Genomic DNA, 19913 nt, shown 5'->3' with positions numbered 1-19913 from the left:
CTTATTCTGAAATGAGTGTCATTCTATGAATTAATATAATCCATGTAGGAGTAGTTAATCCACTTTAAATGCACACTCTACTTTATTCCGGATTAATTTTCATGTGTAGACAAGTTTTTAGACAATAATGGCAAATTTAAGCTTAATGAGTAGATAACCAGAGTTAATTTTTACAAAGCACTAACATTTTCTAATTATGAACAAGCACCAGCTTCTCCTACACAACCCCCAGAATTTCTTTGAAAGTGGAACATCAATTTAAGTTTTCAGTCCATGAAGAACTAAGTACTGTACTGCCAATTCTCACTGGGGTAGTTCAGAATCAGTGATTGACTACATAGCTATAATTTAAAAAAGATTAATTCACTAGTGACCTAAATACTTACAGAGTGGCAAATTGAAAACTGTTCCTAGGCAACAAGAACCTATTGACACAATGAACATTCCTTCTTCAGAAACTATTATCAGAAGCAAAGAGGGAAAGAATATAGATCAGACTCCTGATTGGGATGAGTGAGGAACATCACTAACTTGACTAAATTCATCATGTATGGTAAGGTATCGCTATATTTCTTGCATGAGAGACCTCCAGGGAAACCCCAGGGTAAGTGCTGCTGGATGTGGTGTGAGAGAAGAGTGCTATCTACAAGTCAATACTGAACCAATACCCAGCATGGCAATAGGAGCAGTGTGCTGCTAGAGGTATTATCTTTCAGATGAGATCTAGTAGCTAGATTTCAAACGCTTGTGATTACTAAAGAGCCCACTGCATTTTTCATAGGAGTAGGAATATGGACCTTCACTGTCCTGGTGAAATTCATTATATTTAGCATATGTTTAAATACACCCCTACATGCACTTCACTAGTAGGTACAACAATTGCTATACATACAATATTATGAGGGCACCACTCCTGGCTCCATAGTAAAGACTGAATTGAGTTTTGCACTAAAGGTAGGGATTCAACCTCTGATACATATAAAAAAAACACTTCCTTCTCCACAGACTTATAGCACTTATTGTTTGGGCATTCAAAACGTTTCTATGAGACATTACAAATAAACCCATTAGTTTGTGGATCAATTTTTTTTAAGAGTCCTTTAAGAAATTTAACAACCTGTGCCAGAATTCTTTTATTCCAAATGATCTCAGCTCAGGCATTGCCCATCGCATAACAATTGGTAGGGAGAGGTAGTTTTTTGTGTGTTTGTTTTTTTTAATATTGTTCAGGATTAAGGGTAATTATTTCTGTTCTTCATAATGAAAGTTTTGTCCTTCAGTAGAGATTGAAAAACTGTGTTCTCCTTCAGAGAGACTTACAGAGAATTGGAGTACTCGTGGCACCTTAGAGACTAACAAATTTATTTGAGCATAAGCTTTCATGGGCTACAGCCCACTTCATCAGCTGCATAGAGTGGAACATACAGTAAGAAGATTTATATACATACAGAAAACACGAAAATGTGGAAGTTGCCACACCAACTCTAAGAGGCTAATTAATTAAGATGAGCTATTATCAGCAGCAGAAAAAAAACTTTTGTAGTGATAATCAAGATGTCCTATTCCATACAGTTGACAAGAAGGATACTTAACATGAGGAAATAGATTCAATTTGTGTAATGACCCAACCACTCCCAGTCTCTATTCAAGCCCAAGTTAATGGTATCTAGTTTGCAAATTAATTCTAGTTCAGCAGTTTCTCGTTGGAGTCTGTTTTTGAAGTTTCTCTGTTGCAAAATTGCCACCTTTAAGTCTGTTACTGAGTGACCAGAGAGGTTGAAGTGTTCTCCTACTGTTTTTTGAATGTTATGATTCCTGATGTCAGATTTGTGTCCATTTATTCTTTTGCATAGAGACTGTCTGGTTTGGCCAATGTACAAGGCAGAGGGGAATTGCTGGCACATGATGGCATATATCACATTTGTAGATGTGCAGGTGAACGAACCCCTGATGGCTTGGCTGATGTGATTAGGTCCTATGATGGTGTCACTTGAATAGATACGTGGACAGAGTTGGCATCGGGCTTTGTTGCAAAGATAGGTTCCTGGGTTAGTGTTTTTGTTATGTTGTGTGTGGTTGCTGGTGAGTATTTGCTTCAGGTTGGGGTGCTGTCTGTAAGCGAGGACTGGTCTGTCTCCCAAGATCTGTGAGAGTGAGGGATCGTCTTTCAGGATAGGTTGAAGATCTTTGATGGTGCACAGAGAATTGTCCTCTTTTAAGCTGGGAGGAACCACAAACATTAAAATGCCTTAGTTATAATTGTATGGAAGTTGTTCGGTGTCATTGCAGGGCAGCCATGAATTTGCTTCAGTGCCTTCAGTTGTGCATTTCCATATCTCAGCATTACAGCTGACCAAAATGTTTCATGTGAAACTTAAAAAAAAAAAAAAAATCTGGTCCTTTAAAAAATAAACAAAAACCTTGAAACTGTACTTTCAAAGTTGTATGATTTTTTTAAATGAAAAGACAAGAAAATTATTTAAAAAAATGAAAAAACCTTCCCTCTTTTCCCTCACCCTAGTTTTTCAGTTTTTTCATGGTAAAATTTTGATTTTTTTTTTTGCCAAATATACATTAAAAAAACTCCAGCTCTAACCAACATATTTGGACTTCTTTTAGGTTTAACTTTAAGTCTGAATTTCCTGGGTTTATAATAGTAGAATGATAGAAATGTTGGACTGGAAGGGACCTCAAGAGGTCATCTAGTCCATCTCTGGTGCTGAGGCAGGACCAAGTAGACCTAGACCAGGGGTAGGCAACCTATGGCACAGGTGCCGAAGGCGGCACACAAGCTGATTTTCAGTGGCACTCACACTGCCCGGATCCTGGCCACCGGTCCAGGGGGCTCTGTATTCTAATGTAATTTTAAATGAAGCTTCTTAAACATTTTAAAAACCTTATTTACTTTACATACAACAATAGTTTAGTTATATATTATAGACTTATAGAAAGAGACCTTCTAAAAATGTTAAATGTATTACTGGCACGCGAACCTTAAATTAGAGTGAATAAATGAAGACTCGGCACACCACTTCTGAAAGGATGCTGACCCCTGACATAGATCATCTTTGACAGCTGTTTGTCAACCTATTCTTAAAAATTTCCAATGATGAGGATTCTACAGCCTCCCTTAGTAGCCTATTCCAGTACTTAAGCACAGTATTTCCTTCCTAAATAAAGTTGTTTGCACTTGTCTTTATTGAATTTCATGTTCTTGAATTCAGTCCAATTCTCCAATTTGTCAAGGTCATGTTGAATTCTAATCCTGTCCTTCAAAGTGCTTGCAACCCTTCCCAGCTTGGTGTCATCTGCAATTTAAAAAAAAAAACATACTCTCCACTCCATTATTGAAGTCAATAATGAATATTTAATAGTACCAGACCCAAGTGTGACCCCCGTGGGATGCCACTGAATATGCCCTCCCAGTTTGTCAGTGAACCATTGATAACAAGTACTCTTTGAGTATGGTTTTTCAAGTAGTTGTGCACCCACCTAATAATAATTTCATCTAGACCACTTTTCTCTAGTTTGCTTATGAGAATGTCAAAAGCCTTACTAGCTGTAATTTTTTGTAATATTTGATCAAGTAATATTTGTAAATACCAATTTACAAATAAGGAATTTGCAAATCTTAAAATATAACCAAGTACTTCCACCCCTCCCTTCCTTTATATATTTAAACTAAAATTAGGAGGTTTTTTTGTAATTGTGATTTTATGGACAAATGTCCAATCCTAGGTGGAACTGATTAAAAAAAGAGAGAGATTATGTTGTGATAACTGGACCTACAAATTTATCCAAATTGTGAGTTCACCTGTGAAAAGCGTGCAGATGTTCATAAGATATTATAATAACACATGTTGATGGGAAAAGTTATGAAAGGGAGACAGAATAACTAAATTAGTGTAATCAAAAAGGCCAAGTTAATATGATTTTGTTGAAATTATGCTTGTTAAAAACAGATGTGAAGCCAGATGTTAATTAGCCAGAATTTGTATGTTGGATGTTGGATCTAATTGGTAGACAAAATAATGAGGTAATGGGCTATTCCAGCCATTACGCCCTTTTTGGGTCCTTAAAAGAAAGAGATTTTGTGCGGGAAGTATAAGAAAACAAAAAAAAGAACCCTCGACAGAACAGATTGAGACTCCTGAAGCCATCATGAGTGCCACCCCCTCTGTTTCCGGGGATCCCGGGGCCTTCATCATCCTGATCTTGAGAAATGTCCAGATCAGACCGGGACAGAAAGAGAGAGTAAGATGACATCATCGCCCTAACAGCTCCAGCTGAGTCCCAAACACCACCTGTAATGAAAGGACTTTAACAGCTGCAGCAATAACAACAGCTTTGATACCATCTAAGAGACTGTCAAACAAGGGGGTTTCTCCTTTTAAAACTCTCTCCAGCTAAAGGGGAAGGGAACAAGAAATGTTAAAATGAAAGCCTTATTTACATTTCAAATGTTTGAACTGTTTGTATCTTTAATAAAACGTTAATAGGAATTTTAATGGTGTGTGCGCCATGGTACTAAGCAAGCTGAGGTCTCTGTATACCAACCCCTGGACCTTGTTTAATGTTGGACCATGAGTAGGTTATGTTAACACCTTTTGGCCTATTTATTCCATCTAACTAAATACAACAGTGCTATAATGGTGATTGCATTCTGACTACTTGTTACCCAGTGTTTCTTCCAGAACCCAAAGCAGTGATAACTTAACTGTTTCTCTCCAGGCGGTGTCAGGAATAAATCAAGGGGAACCCAGCACTTCCAGCTGATGAAAGATTAATACTAGTAAGTGTGCTCTTATCTAAAACTACTATTTATTAGATTTAAGGACACAGGGACATAAGCAATAGGTTTAGAACATCCGAAATAGTTACCTAGAAGCTGAGATGGTTTCGAGTAATTAGCAGCAGGTCAGAGATGGCTGGTCACTTCCCCACCAGGGGGTACGGTGTCTGGAAAAAGTCTCTCAGGATAGTTTCAGAGAACTGCTCCAAATTACACTTTATTATCTTGTCTTTTTATAACTAATTTTTACAAAACGCATAGCTCACAGTGACCCCAACTAGATCATCACTTCTCCAAACTTCAATAAACTACTTATCAACAAAACATTTCTAATAATCTTAGTCATAATAAGCTTCTATATCAAAGGCGCCCAAACCCAAGGTCTCCATCCACTTATTTTCTTCCAATCTGAAGTTGTTGACGCTTTTCTCCCCTCCTCCCATTCTGAAATTGCAAGCCTGCAGCTAGCATTTGACCTTGCCTGCAGAAGCCCCGCTTGTTCAAATTAACTCTTAACATGTGGTGTTCTGGTTTATTAATTCATGGTGGCTGAATGCACACAATATTGTTGCAATTAGCTGGACTAAATTCTGGAGTAACATTTCCCTGAATCCGGGGCAAAATACTGACATTTTATTTTTAACTTTTCTTCCAAAAGAATAATCTTTTTGTAAAGAACAGATGTCATAGAAGTTATCTCTACACTGTAATTGGGGGTATGATTGCTGCTCACGTAGGCTTACCCACACTAGCTTTAATCTAGTTAATGTGGCTAAGACTAGCAGTGATGATGCGGCTGTGTGGCACCGGCTGTACAAAGCAGCCTGCAACCCAGGGCCTGTACTTGCATTGCTAGCATGTGCCCGGTTCTGCCTTCATTTTATTTTTAGCCATGTTAGCTAAATTAAAGCTAGCGTGGGTATGTCTTCCTGAGCTGCAATAAAACGTTCAACTGTAGTGTATCCAGATTGATTGCTGAGTTCCATCCCAAAGGCAGCTGCATTTTAGTAGTCATTAAAAACAGTTAGCCATTTTAGCTGCTGAGCAGCAGAGATCTCTTTATAAACTATGTTTTAACTTGCATTCCTTTGGGACTATACTAAATTGATCATAAGATACATTGGAATGCTGCAGGTTCACAGGTCCTCAACACTTGTAAGTCCTGTCTGCAGACATTATGGAGGAAGATTTCCATAGCAACAGGATCACAGGAATGAAAATATGAAAAGACAATGTTATATAACAATGTGAGGAATGTGAGTGGAGCGGGAAAATATTTGATCTTGTATGTGCTTAAGTCAAAGCAACTCAACACTGCTCTGTTTTAAAAAACAAAACAAAACAAAACCACCAACAACAAAACCACCAATAACCTCCTGCTGTCTATGTAATCTGATTTATGTATAAGACCCAATTCATTATCCTACTGTGATTAGAGTTCTTAGTTTTAAACGTGAAATTGGGAACAATTGTGAAGCTGTGACTTGTGTTCAAAAAATCTGTGGCAGGAAGATACTTATCATAAATTACTTAAATACAAAGCAAAACTGAAGATTATAAGCATTTATTAATAAAAATATGAATTTTCTTGACATGTTGTTTTTAGTAACTATAGACCATCTGTTTGTTTGTGCAGTGACACACAAAACTATACAATATCTTTTTAATTGTCACAGATCTCAGTGGAAACAGAACTGTGCCTATTCCAACTTCCCACTTATCGAAGAAAAACACTGTGCTGGGAGATGCTCTCATTTCATTAATTTATTTAAAAGTAACGATTGCACAAAGCATTTTAAATATAGTTAGGATAATAGCGTGAGAGTTTGTGTGCGTGTGTGTGTGTATGTGTGTGTGTGCACGTATGTGTAAACAGACGTAACCTCCATGGCCAGAAGATCTAGAGGCTGGAGCTCTTTGCTGCCTTTTTTTTGGAAAGAAGTCAGCTCTGGACAGCTTCATTTACATCTTATTTACCCATAATTCCATCTACTGTGTTTTGTTTTAGTTGGTATTTAAGTTTTGATGTGCAAAGGTGATAATATAATTATCATTACGGTTTAAGGAAAGGGCATAAGAACTGTGCAGGATATGCCTTGCATGAAGGGTCACCATGACATTACTAGAAATGGATGTTGGTTGTGTAACAAAGCTTGGGCCTTACAACAAGAGAGGTGAGAATTTTTTCTCCTAGAGGTCAGGAGCTCCAACTCTGGAAGCAACTGTCCTATTTTATATTAGGTTCCCTCGTCTAAAGATCTTGTGTCCTATATGGGAATGAGGCCTGAGTGGACTGGTGGAGAAGCATACTCAGGGCTGTCTGGAGTGGCAGAAACCTGCCTTCACTGCACTCTGGCCAACTGAGATGGTGGAAATGAACTGAAATCATTGAATAGCATCAAGTGACTGCCCCTTTGATTTTGACCTGGCTGAGCAGTTCTTTCAGAGTGGAATAGCCCATCAGAGGAGAGCCACCCCCAGATAACTTTGGCTACCACTGAGGAGACAGAGTAGGATTTGTGGTGAGGCAGACTTCTAGATACCCAGCAGGTGGACACTTATGTGAGTATCTCCTCCTTATATGACTATTCATTTACATGTTTTGGTGGGTTTTTTTTCATGTTTCTTCAGACTGTGTTCTCTTCTCCCCTGATTTCTCTGTTCCCTGTTCCCAAAAGATGGGAGTGCCTATAGATGAGGGGGAAACACACCTGCAAAGGTGATCAGGGAAGTTTTATTTTATTTCCCAGAGCCAGAAATAAGAGTATGACCCAGGGTGTGAGATCAAGCCATTCTTTTATTTATTTTTTGCCCTTAGTCGTGGAACCAAGCCCTTGTTGTTGCCATTAGCACTTGGCAGAAGGATTAGGAAAGATTTGGAAGGAATACAAACTCTCATACTTCAGGGCATAAACCCCATTGGTGAGAGATTGGGTTAGAAGTAAACATTCCCTGAGGGCAGGTTTTCCCATAACAGTGTTTCAGAGTTTATTTCACCTTCCTCTGAAGCAGCTGTTACTCCCCACTATTGGAGATTGGATACTGGACTAGATGAATCAGCAGATCTGATCCATTATAGCAACTGTATGTTCTTATATAGTAGTATGAGTGACTCAGCCAGGAGCCGCAATAGAAGAGACAGTGTAGTCTGTTGTCTAGGGCACTAGACCTGGACTCAAGAGAACACAAGGCTGTTCTCAGCTCTTCTGCTGATTTGCTTTGTGACCTATGGCAAGTTAACCTCTTTGCAGCTCGGTTTTCCCATCCACAAACCGGGGATATTGTTACCTGCCACAGCGCCATATCAGATCAATTCCAAAACTTCAGGGAATATTCTAGGCATCGATGGGAAAAACTCTGTTGATTCTGTTGAAAATTGGAAAACTGACAGGGGGAAGGTGGATATTGCGATAGGGTGCTCTGAGGGCAGGCTCGCCTAGTGGTTAGTGCACCTGACTTCAATCCCTTGTCTCTGTGTCCTGGGGGTGGTCATGAGGTGAATAGGAATGGTGCCCAGTGCGGTAGCAGTGCCAGGAATGTTTTGGCCTCCCCCACTATGTCTGGGCCTGTGCCCTTAAGTAGGGTATGGTAAGAGGACTGGACCCTCCCTCTTCAGCACGGTCCAGTCCAGGGCCCTGTGGGAAATAACACTGGCAGGTTCCCCCCCACAGAGAGATTAAGTCTGCCACTTCCTACCTATGTGCTCCTTTAGTTTGGGACATGGCCCCTGTATTCCAAACAGTCAAGAGCTTCACAAAAAACATCCAGATGAGCCAGTTTCTGCAGGACCTAGCAGCCAGCATGAATTTACTAAGAACAAACCATGCCAAGCCAGCTTGATTCCCTTCTTTGGTGAGGTAACTGGTTTGGTGGATGGGGGAAATAGCAGTGAACCTAATATACCTGGACTTCAGCAAGGCTTTTGACAGTCCCACATTACATTCTCATAAGTAAGCTGGAGAAATCTAGGCTTGGTAGAACCACCATTAAGTGGACACATAATTGGTTAAACAACCACAAACAAAGGGTAACTATTAATGGAATGATGGCAGATTGGAGGGATATCTCAAGTGGGGTTCAACAGAAATCTGTTCTGGGTCTGGTGTTGTTTAACATCTTTATTAATGACCTTGACGTAGCAATAGAGAGCATACTGATCAATTGCAGAGGACACAAAGCTGAGGGAGGGGGTTGCCAACACTTTACTCATAGACTTATAGACTCTAAGGTCAGAAGGGACCATTATGATCATCTAGTCTGACCTCCCGCATGATGCGGGCCACAAAACCTGACCCATCCACTCCTGGAAGAATTCTCTCCCTTGACTTAGCTGTAGAACTCCCAAATCATTATTTAAAGACTTCTAGTCGCTCAGAATCCTCCAGCAAACAACCCCTGCCCCATGCTGCGGAGGAAGGCGAAAAACCTCCAGGGCCTCTGACAATCTACCCCGGAGGAAAATTCCTTCCCGACCCCAAATATGGCGATCAGCTGATCCCCGAGCATGTGGGCAAGATTCTCTAGCCAGACTTCGAAGGATAGAACTAAAATTCAAAGGGAACTTGATCAATTGGAGAACTGGGCTATAGACAACAAAATGAAATTCAACAAAGACAAATGTAAGGTTCTACCCTTAAGGAAGAAAAACCAAATGCACAAATACAGAATGGGGGATCACTGCCTTGGCAGCAGCACTACTGAGAAGGATCTGGGAGTTGTAGTTGATCACAACCTCAATGTGAGTCAACAATGCGATAATGTTGTGAAAAAAGCAAATGCAAGTTTGGGTTGCATTAACAGAGGCATAGCATGCAAGTCACGGGAGGTGATAGTACCACCCTGCTCGGCGCTGATTAGGACTCAGCTGGAGTACTGTGTTCAGTTTTGATCACCACTATATAGAAAGCGAAACTGGAAAGGATGAAGAGGCAAACTACAAAGATGATCAAAGGGATGGAATGCAAGCCACGTGAGCATAGGCTGAAGGGACTGGGTATGTTTAATTTGGAAAAGAGGAGATTGAAGAACACGATCAGGTCCCCCCCTCAAATACTTGAAATGCGGTGTGACAAGGGGCTCCACTCATTGCTAAGCTGGCACCTCCTCCTGGCCACTCTGGGCAATAGCTCACAAAGTCAGCGCCCCTTCCCACAGTTGCACACTGTCTCTCGGCTTATCTCTCTGGGTCTGCAGCCCCTCTCTCACTCCACGAGCTGCTGCTGCCTTTTTGTGACTCAGCCTTCCGGCCAGGTCACTTTACGCATTTTCTTCTTCCAGGGTAACAAAGTCTTTCAAAATCTCTCCCCACACTAGCTACCTCAGGCAGTCTTCCCATTCACTGCCTCATAGTGCTACTCCCTCAGTGGCTGGCAGGGGAACTCAGGCAGGCCTTCTACTTTGGGTTCCAGCTCCAGGACCCTATAGCCAACAGTCAAGGTTTTTTCCTTCCTGGATCTTACTGCCTTTCTCTGAGCCCTCTTCTTAACATCTGGTGCTTCCCCTTCTGATGTTATGAGTGTAATATAATATCTCATTGAAAGATGACAGGGCCAGAAAGAGTTAATTACCTTCCAGACTGACCTAACCCATGGCCGAATTTTGGAGACCAGTTAGGAAGATATGTAAATGAATAGAGCTTTGAAATGCAAGTCTGCATTGTTAGAGATAGAAGGGTAGATGTTTGCTCAGGTCGTGATGTAAGCAAACAAGTCTTGTCTATTGCTATAGCTTTGATTCAAAGATCAAAAAAGGAATATTAACATTTAGAAAGATACTTGAGTGAAATAGTATTATTGTCTATTTGTCTCTTTGAAGGTTGTGGTAACCTGTATCTGAACTGTTTAATGGATAAATTACTTTGTGCTAGTTGCCAGGATGTTTGGAAGAAGGAGAGTTCAGCCTATTGTTTTCTCAGGCCAAAAGGCTGCTGGAAATGTATAAGAACCCTGGGACACAATCCTGCTTCATCTCAGATCTGCTTTGAGTTTCAAGAGGGGGAAACCTTAAGCCATAAGGATTGAGATCCCCAGTCACTGACTGGAGTCACCCTGAATATGAACATTGGACTATAACCTATGGACTATTTCTAAAAGGACTTTCGGCAGCTACAAGCTCACCTCTGTTATGTATCTGAACCTCAAGAATTGAATTCAAGTCTGTATGTATATTGATCTTTTAATCAACACTCTCTCTCTTTTCTTTTTTTAATAAACTTTAGCTTAGTTAGTAAGAATTGATAATAAGCATGTATTTTGGGCAAGATCTAAGTTATAATTGGACCTGGGTATGTGGCTGATCCTTTGGGATTGGAAGAACCTTTTCTTTTATATGATGAGATAAGATTTTCAGTAATCAACATCATATCTGATGTGTGTGTCTGGACGGAGGCCTGAGGCTGGGTACTTTAAGGGAACTGCGTTTGGGCTTCTGAGTAACCTGTATAGTAATATAGAAGTTGTTTTGTGCTGGCTCGGTAAATCTAAGTATTGGAATATCCACCAGCTTTTGGGATTTGTCTGTCCCATTTTGTTTGCAGTTTACCCTGATTGAGTGACCTCAGCTGGCTCCCACGGGCAGCACCATCACACCCCTCTCTGGGTTTGCCAACTTCATCACTCTCTCCTGACAGGGAGCCACTGCGGGCTACACATCTCTGCAACCTCCCTCCTCCCAGGGAGTGACTGCAGCCTTTCCCAGCAGCCCTCTTTCTGCTGACAATTTCCTGTCTTTATAAGCCTGGCCCCGGTCATTCCTCCCCAGCTGGGCTCCCTCACTCAGTCTAGGGACCTTAGTCACCTGATTCCTTTCATCTGTAGTCTGTTGGGTTAACTAGCCCCCTTCTTAGTCTTCGTTAACCTTTTCAGAGCAAGGGTGGGAGTGAACACCCCATTACTGGTTGCCGTAAAAAAGTTGGAGAAAAATTGTTCTCTCTTGCCGTAGAGGGCAGGACAAGAGGCAATGGGTTCAAACTACAGCATAGCAGATTTAGATTAAATCTCAGGAAAAACTTCCTGACTGTAAGAACAGTAGGACAATGGAACAAATTGCCTAGGGATAGCCATCTGTCTTGGACGGTTTAGACCAAACAAATCCTGCATCTTGACAGGGGGTTAGACTAGATGACCCTTGTGGTCCCTTCTAACCATACGGTTCTATGACCTGCTGGGTCTCAAAGTGGCTGGTGGTTGGCAAAGACTTGGCCTTGGGCCTTATCAGTTCTGTCATCCCCTCTTAGGTGCCACTTTCTGTCTGGCTTCCTGGAGAAAATTTCTTCTCTCCTACAGCCTGTCCAACACCCCTTGCCTGGGTTTCTGAGCTCCTTTTAACCCGCTCCTCCTCTCCTCCAGCTGGAGCATGCTCTACAGGCCTGAAGAACAGGGCTACCTGGGCCCAGTATTGCATTTTAACCCCTTCAGGCCCAATGTGGAGTTTGTATACCTGTCACAGGGACACATGGAGCCTTTTGCGTCTGGTTAGCAGAACTAGCAGCTTCAGACACCTCTGTAATTGTCTATAGATCAAAGAACTTAATGGTAGCAGTGAACACCTTCCTGCATAACAAAATATCTCATCTGAGCTATGTCCATCCTCCCAATACAGTTTAACATGCTGACACCCTGAATGATTTATCTCCAGACTGAAAGAAAAGAAATAAGAATGCTAAGGGGAAATGGAGGGTCAGAGGGGAATGTGGCACACACAGAGCCCTGACATGGGGGAGAGAATGGCAGACTCTGGCATAGGGTGGAGATAGGAAGGGGGGCACACTCAGCCCCTGGGAGGAGGGAGAAGGGAGACCTTAGTATGAGGGGGCAGGGGACAATGCAGGACACACAGAGCCCTGGGAATGGTGAGCACACAGCTCCTGGAATAGGGGGATAGGTGAATAGGGGACATGAGTGGAGGAGAGGGTTGCAGGGAGTCCCTGAAATAGAGGGGCATGAGAGCAGGGCCAGTGCAAGGAAGTTTCATGCCCTTGGCGAAACTTCCACCTTGCACCACCCTCCCACCCAGCTAACCCCGCCCCCCGCCCCGCAGCAGCTAACCCAGCCCCCGCAGCAGCTAACCCAGCTCCCCCCCACCCCGTAGCAGCCACCCCCCGTCCGCCAAGGGAGCCCCCCCACCCCCCGCAGCACAGCAGCTAGCCCTTCCCGGGGAGACTCCCCCCCGCGGCAGCTAACCCCGCCTGGGGAGCCCGCCCCAGCTCACCTCCGCTCTGCCTCCTCTGCTGAGCACACCGGCGCCGCTCTAATTTTCCTCCCCTCCCAGGCTTGCGGCGCTGATCGGAGGAGACTTAGAGCGAGGGCTGAGTGCTCAGTGGAGGAGGCAGAGTGGAGGTGATCTGGGGCGGGGAGCGGTTCCCTTGTGTGCCCCCCCTCCCATTACTGCGGGCAGCCCTCCCTGCGCGCCCCCCGCCCCAGCTCACCTCCACTGCACCTCCTCGCCTGAGCGGGCTTTTAGGCGCCCCCAACCATTAGGTGCCCTAGGCGGCCACCTAGTTTGCCTAAATGGTTGCACCGGCCCTGCATGAGAGTGTGGCACACAGAAAGCTTGAGGAAATGGAAGAATGTAAGGGCCCTCTGGTGTGTACAATGATCTTGGCCACACCAAAGTGTGACCCCCTCCTCCATCCTCTTGATTACAGTAAGGAATCAGCATGAAATGACCAAGAAGTCACACAATTGTGAGTTTGTTGCAAACACCAGTTCACTCCAATTAACTACAGTGAGTTGCTGACAGCAGGAGAAGTGCCATTTTAACACATTCCTCTTGAAGATAGTGAATTACATTCAGCTTAATCTCTTCCTTGATAATTCTCCTAATTAGTTCCTTCCCAAAACAATTAGCTAGATTCTACAATTTGTGTACCAGGAGCACAAACACTTTTGCAATTTGATTTTAAAAACTGCCTCTTAGAAGAGATGTTCTGAAACCGTCATGGGTTGGAGATGTTTTAAAACACTCTTGGTGTCATGCCAGTGCATTGTCCCAGTCACTTATGCAGCCAGTCCTGACATCCCTGTTTAGGCAAATCTCCTGTTGGAGTCAAATCTTGGTGGCATCAGAAGGCTTTTTTCAGGGTATGTCTACATTGCAGCTGGGAGCAACCTGGGACAGAGACTCGTGTTAACATGGTTTGTTCAAGCACGCTCAAATATAGTGCAGATATTGCAGCACCAGCAGAGTCTTGGTCTAGCTACCTGAGCTTGGACCCTGTGGGTCAGGTGAGTCTGAGCTCGGGTGGCTAACCTGAACCTCCACACAGATATTTTTAGCATGCTAGATGAACCCTGTTTGCATGAGTCTGTCTGCCCTGACTGGGAGGCTCCCTCACAGCTGCAGTGTAGACACCACTTCATTGTGAGTCTCGCTCTAGTAGAGACAGAAGGCCTGATTTTGCAAGGTGCTAAGTACCTTGTGTGAGGTGCTCTCCTCCCCTGATGGAACTCATTCAGGATTAGGCCCATAATCTCCTAATAGTGTTATCTTTAATGACATGAGGCGATACTATTGTCCACAGTTCACCGTAGAATGGCATGTGTTGTGCATCAGCATAAGGGAAGATGACATGTAGTGCCCCCACTGTAATCTTGGGTGAAGTCGCCAGATGGCACTATGTCAGACCATCTTGCTAGTTCTGTTTATGTGGATGCATACACAGTTAGATATGTTACCCGGGGTTCTTGCAACCCAAATCTCTGTAACTTTTACTCTGTGCGAGGAGGTGTCAGGAAATAAATCAGGGGAGACACAGCCGTCCGACCGATAGATGGCTGGCACAAACAGGACAACACAAGAGTGCTTTCACTTAAAGCTAAACTTTACTTAGTCTCAAGCACTTACACACGTCCGCAACAGGTTAGTAAAACACCCCCAACCCTCAATAATTACCGAAGCTCAGTGTGGTTCTCGAGTGGCACAGTGGCAGCCCATCTGCCGGTGGGGAACACAAGATGCATCCAGAGGGAGAGACCAGTCCCCAAACGAGTCCCCCATCTCAAGCTTTTCCCCCTTATTTATACATTAGTAATAGAATGACATGTCCCTTAAAGAAAACTTGTTAAGCAAGCAGTTCCAATGGGCAAGCAAGAGGCTCCTTCTTTTGATTAACCAGGTGTGGGTTTTTCCAGAGTTTGCAGCCTTGAGACCCCAATAGACATTCCTGGGGCACATCCTGCTCTTCTAAAATGTATCAGCAACTTCAACACAATTCTTATCAGGAAGGACGTGGGGTCAAGCTGCCCTTTCTGTGGCAGCCAAAACTCTCTCCCCTCCTGCCTTGGTCAAGCTAAGACTGTTGAATGGCCAATTTACAGCTTGCTGACTAGGCTGTCTTTAACCATAAGACATAGTGGTTTCAGGCACCTTACTGGTTTGGAAAAATCTCCCTGTACAGATATTGGTGAAATACTTAGGCCATCTCTACAGTACAGACTGTAGTTAATGCAAGGTACGTCAGCACACAGCCAGCATAATCTGTATATCATCTGGGTTGCATGCATACTTGGCTGCTTACGTCGTCGCTGTGCATACTCATGAGGAATGCTTATGTTGATGTAAAGTGCAGTGCACCATGGGTAGGTATCCCAGTGTGTCATGCACCACCATCTAGCACAATGCCTTTGGGGAAATTTTCACAACGTATTGAGGGATAGAAATGACTTGCCCAGGGGGATTTCTGGGAGCTAGGGGTCAAATTCCTGGCATAGAACTTTCTCCATCCCATAATGCCATCCATATGCCATAATTTTCATGCTTTCCTTTAAAAATCACACCAACATGCATGGCACTTTTCAGTCTCTGCCATCTCTGACAGAAACATGGAGCCCACAGAGCTCTGCACTTTCTCATGAACATTGCAAATATAGGATGCAGGATTCTCCTGTATTTGCAGACCTTCAGGAAGTACCACAACACCTAGGGGACATGAGGATTTCTTTGAAGACTGTTTGCTGAGGAACATAGAAAAGCGTCATTCATAGTTGGTGGTGGTGTTCACAGAACAGCAACTGATGGTGGAGCACCACTTCTAGGCCTGAGAAATGAGAACCGACTGGTGAGCAGTGGCGGATTAATGATTTTGCCGCCGCTAGGCCCTGAAATAATTGCCGCCCCGCCTGCCCCTGGCCCCGCCCCGACTCTACCCTTTTCTCGCCCCCATTCCAACCCCTTCCCCAATGTCCCACCCCAACTCCGCCCCCTCCCTGCCCCTATTGGATTCCTTCCCCAAATCCCCGCCCTGGCCCCGCCTCTTCCCCCAGCACGCCGCGTTCCCCCTCCTCCCCCCTCCCTCCCTGCCCCGCGAAACAGCTGTTTTGCGGTGCAAGCGCTGGGAGGGAGAGGAGAGAAACAGGACGTGGCGGCGCACTCGTGGAGGAGGCAAGCTGGAGCAAGGGAGCTTCTCCGTGGGTGCTCAAATTTGCCGCCCCTGCAAATTTGCCACCCTAGGCCTTGTCAGCCTAGGCCCCTAGGTGATAATACACCGCTGCTGGTGAGGGATGATGAACAGTGGCTGCAGAACATTCAGATGTGAAAGGCCATATTCCTGAATCTGTGTGCCGAGCTCCTCCCAGCCCAGCCCTTCAGTGCATAGATACCAGAATGAGAGTGTCATTGACAGCAGAGAAGGAAGTGGTGATTGCGCTGCAGAAGCTTGCAACACCAGATTGCTACTGGTCAGTGAGAAATCATTCTGGAGTTGGAAAATCCACAGTGGGAACTGTTATCATGAAAATATGTAGGGCCATTAATCATCTCCTGCTACACAGGCCTGTGACTCTAAGCAATGAGCAGGAAATAGCAAATGGATTTGCAGCCAGGACATTCCTGAACTGTGGCAGGCTGATATATACCATGTATAGTTTTATTTTGGTACCTATTTCAGTGTAGATCAATAGAAAGGGCAACTTTTCAATTGTTATGCAAGCATTGGTGGATCACTGAGGATGCTTCACTGATGACAGTTTGGACTGGGCAGGGAAGGTGCATGATGCTTTCATCCTTAAGAACACAGGACTGTTCAGAAAGTTGCAAACAGGGACATTCTTTCCTGACCAGCAATTACCATTGGCGACAGCCTACCTTTTGCTCTCTTGGCTCATGAAACAGTAAACCAGCCACCTCGACAGCACCAATGAAAGATTCAGCTATCAGCTCAGCAGGTGCTGAGTGACAGCTGAATGTGCTTTGGTAGACTGAAGGGATGCTGAAGGTGTTTACTCACTAGACCGGATCTCAGTGAGAAAAATATCGCCATGGTGACAGCATCTTGTTATGTCCTGCATAATGTTTGTGAGGGAAAATCTGCTGCCAGGGCAGAGGGTGAGTGGCTGTTTGCTGATGTTGAATAGTCACACACAAGGACTGTTGCAAGAGCTCAGCATGGTGCTATGTAGTTGAGGGAGGCTTTGAAAGAGAACTTTACCTGTCTGTCACAGAATGTTCTGCCTAGGAGTGTTCTCTGGGCCTGGAGCTTTGGACGCTGCTAAGAATTGTGGAGTACTTGCTGTACATTTATAAACATGACTGGGTGTTTACCTGGAGCTATGAATTATGTGGTGCTTGGTGTAGCTTTACAAGTAGCGTTTGGTTTGACTACCGCTATGCATTTTGCAATATTTGTTGTAAACTAATACAGATAATGTGATTCTCCAAAAAGAGAATTTTACTGTGTGTGTGGGGGAGGGGGGAGGGCGTGGAGAAAATCAATATGTAAATAAAACCCCACAGACAATGTTATACAATTTTTGACATAAATTAATGGGGTGAAAATTTAAAACGAGAAAGGGAGTAAACATTTCTGTCCATTTGAGAGCATAAATGTAGTTCATTGTGGGTACAGGTACACCAACCCTGGTTCTTACAGGTCAGTGTATCTGAAGCTACAGTTTTCCTTGCTATTCACCAGGATGGAGTGGTAGAGGTTAAGATGCAGTCTGTGACACCATGTGGTATGTTGGGGGTGCAGGGAGAAGCGACCACTGAGTTCTACAAGGATAGAAAAGGGTAGAGAATCTGGAATTTTTGGACCAACCAAATCTGGTAGCTCAACCAGAGTCTGCAGCAATTGTGTTTGCTGCCTGAGAAGATCCATTATATCCGAGTGCATTTCTCTCTCCTTGTTCTGCTGAGATTCCTGAGACGCCTTCTGTCCTCTGTCTTTCTCCATACTGTTGGTCATATTAGCCTTCTCCCTTTGTTCAAGCTCCAATGCAGCACTGTTTGAAGAATCTTGCAGAACATGTCCTCCCTAGTCCTATTTCTTTTCCTCCTCATCAGGGCCAGGCATTCTGTGGGCATGGATGGGAGCAGTCCTCCAGGCTGCCACATCAGAAGCTACTGATAAAAACAGACAGATATACCATTGATTTACAGTGACAATGGAATGGGAAAGATACGCTTCAAAACTCCCTTCCTGTATTCTTTTAATAAGAAATATTTATTGACGCTTCAGCTTTGTACATCTCAGCACAGCAGCGCTCTCCAGCCCTAGCCACAGTGAATATGTGCTCCGGCGGGGGGGAGAAGAGGGAGGGGGATGAGGATTTTCTGTTGTAGGAAGCTATACGTTTTCAATCCTTATTCTATGGGTACAAGTATAGGGCAGTGGCACTGAATATTGGTACTATTTTCCAATAGGTAGTGGTGATTTTAGCTAATATCTCACTCCTGAGAGTCACAAAGACACAGAGAACACAGCTGCTCTTTGTGTCACAAAGTCACCTGGGACTGTATGCCACTGCCCTGTTTACTGCAACAGAGCCAGCCAAACTCATCCTGAAGTGGCACAAGAAAATATCCTACCGGGGAGGAAGAAATAAGGCTGCCATCCCCAGAAACTTTTGGGAGAAGATTTCAGAGTATCTCCATGAAAATTTCATCAAGATCTCTCAGGAGGATAAAAGGGACATCCCTATGTATATATACAAAATGGTCCGCATGGCCCCCTCCCCCACCTAACCCAATGGAAGATGAAAAGCACATAACAACTCCTCTACTTTTGTTTGTTGTACCTCTACCTCTTGTCATACAATGAAAAGTTGAAACCTTTGTCTTGTTAACTTGGGGATTGGCTGGGCACCATCTTCAGATGTAAACTTTGTAAGGAAAAACGCGTGCACACACTCATCTGGGTTCCTTTTCCTTCAACAGGCTCATCTGCACACATCTCGTGGGACTGGCTAGACTGTAGCAGAGTCTCTAACAGATTCTGGCTTGTGGCATGGCTTGAGTCCCTCATTTCATCTCCTCCCCACCACCTTTCCTCCTCTTCCTCCTTGCTGTTCATGACAGTGATCTCTGTCTCAGGGTCCTCCAAGGTATCCATGGTGATTTTCAGGGTGCTGGTGGAGTCTCTGCCGAGTATGGCATGCAGTTCATTGTAAAAGAGGCAGGTCTGCAGGGCAGCACCAGTTCTATTGTTGCCCTTCCTGAAACCTATGATGTTCCTGGTGAAGTTCCTTCGCTTTCATGCAGCACTGCTGATCCCTGGTATACCCCATTGCCTGCGTCCCCCAGGCATTCTTCTCATAGATGTCCACATTTCTGTGGCAGGTCCATAGCTGTGCTTGCACAGAGTCTTCTCCCCACAGCCCCAATATATCCAATACTTCCTGTCTCCTCCAAGCAGGAGCACATCTAGTGCATGGAGCTGGCATGGTCAGCTGGGCACTTGGAAACAACAAGGGTGAGCTGCTAAGTGTGCTCACTGTAGCCTATGATTAATTTAGGGTGCAAAATGCACAACTCTCTAATAACAGATTCTTTTATCAGGTGGCTATTTGAGATTTGTTACAGGAAATTAGATCGGTGAGTCATGTGCATAGAAACACAAAGACTTTATTTAGTACCCAAATTCATACAGGTATAATAGCAACCATAGAAAGAAAGATAAGTATAGCAAAATGGCCTCCTGCATTGCACATCCAGGATCATATTTGATTAAGTCTCAGCCTTTTGCATATCTTTGTTTGATCATAATGGTCCCTTCTGGCCTTGGAATCTATGAATCTTATAGCACCTCTGTAGCCACTGTCACTTATGGCAGATCTTTCTTCTCTTACGCCCCTCCCCCTGAGCCAGCTCCCAAGGATCACAGTGGGAGAATCAGGCATTTACTTTC

This window comes from Trachemys scripta, chromosome 1, assembly GCF_013100865.1.
Source record: "Trachemys scripta elegans isolate TJP31775 chromosome 1, CAS_Tse_1.0, whole genome shotgun sequence".
In the NCBI taxonomy this organism is placed as follows: Eukaryota; Metazoa; Chordata; order Testudines; family Emydidae; genus Trachemys; species Trachemys scripta.
The sequence above is the reverse complement of the archived record's forward strand: the minus strand, read 5'-3'. Positions refer to the sequence as shown.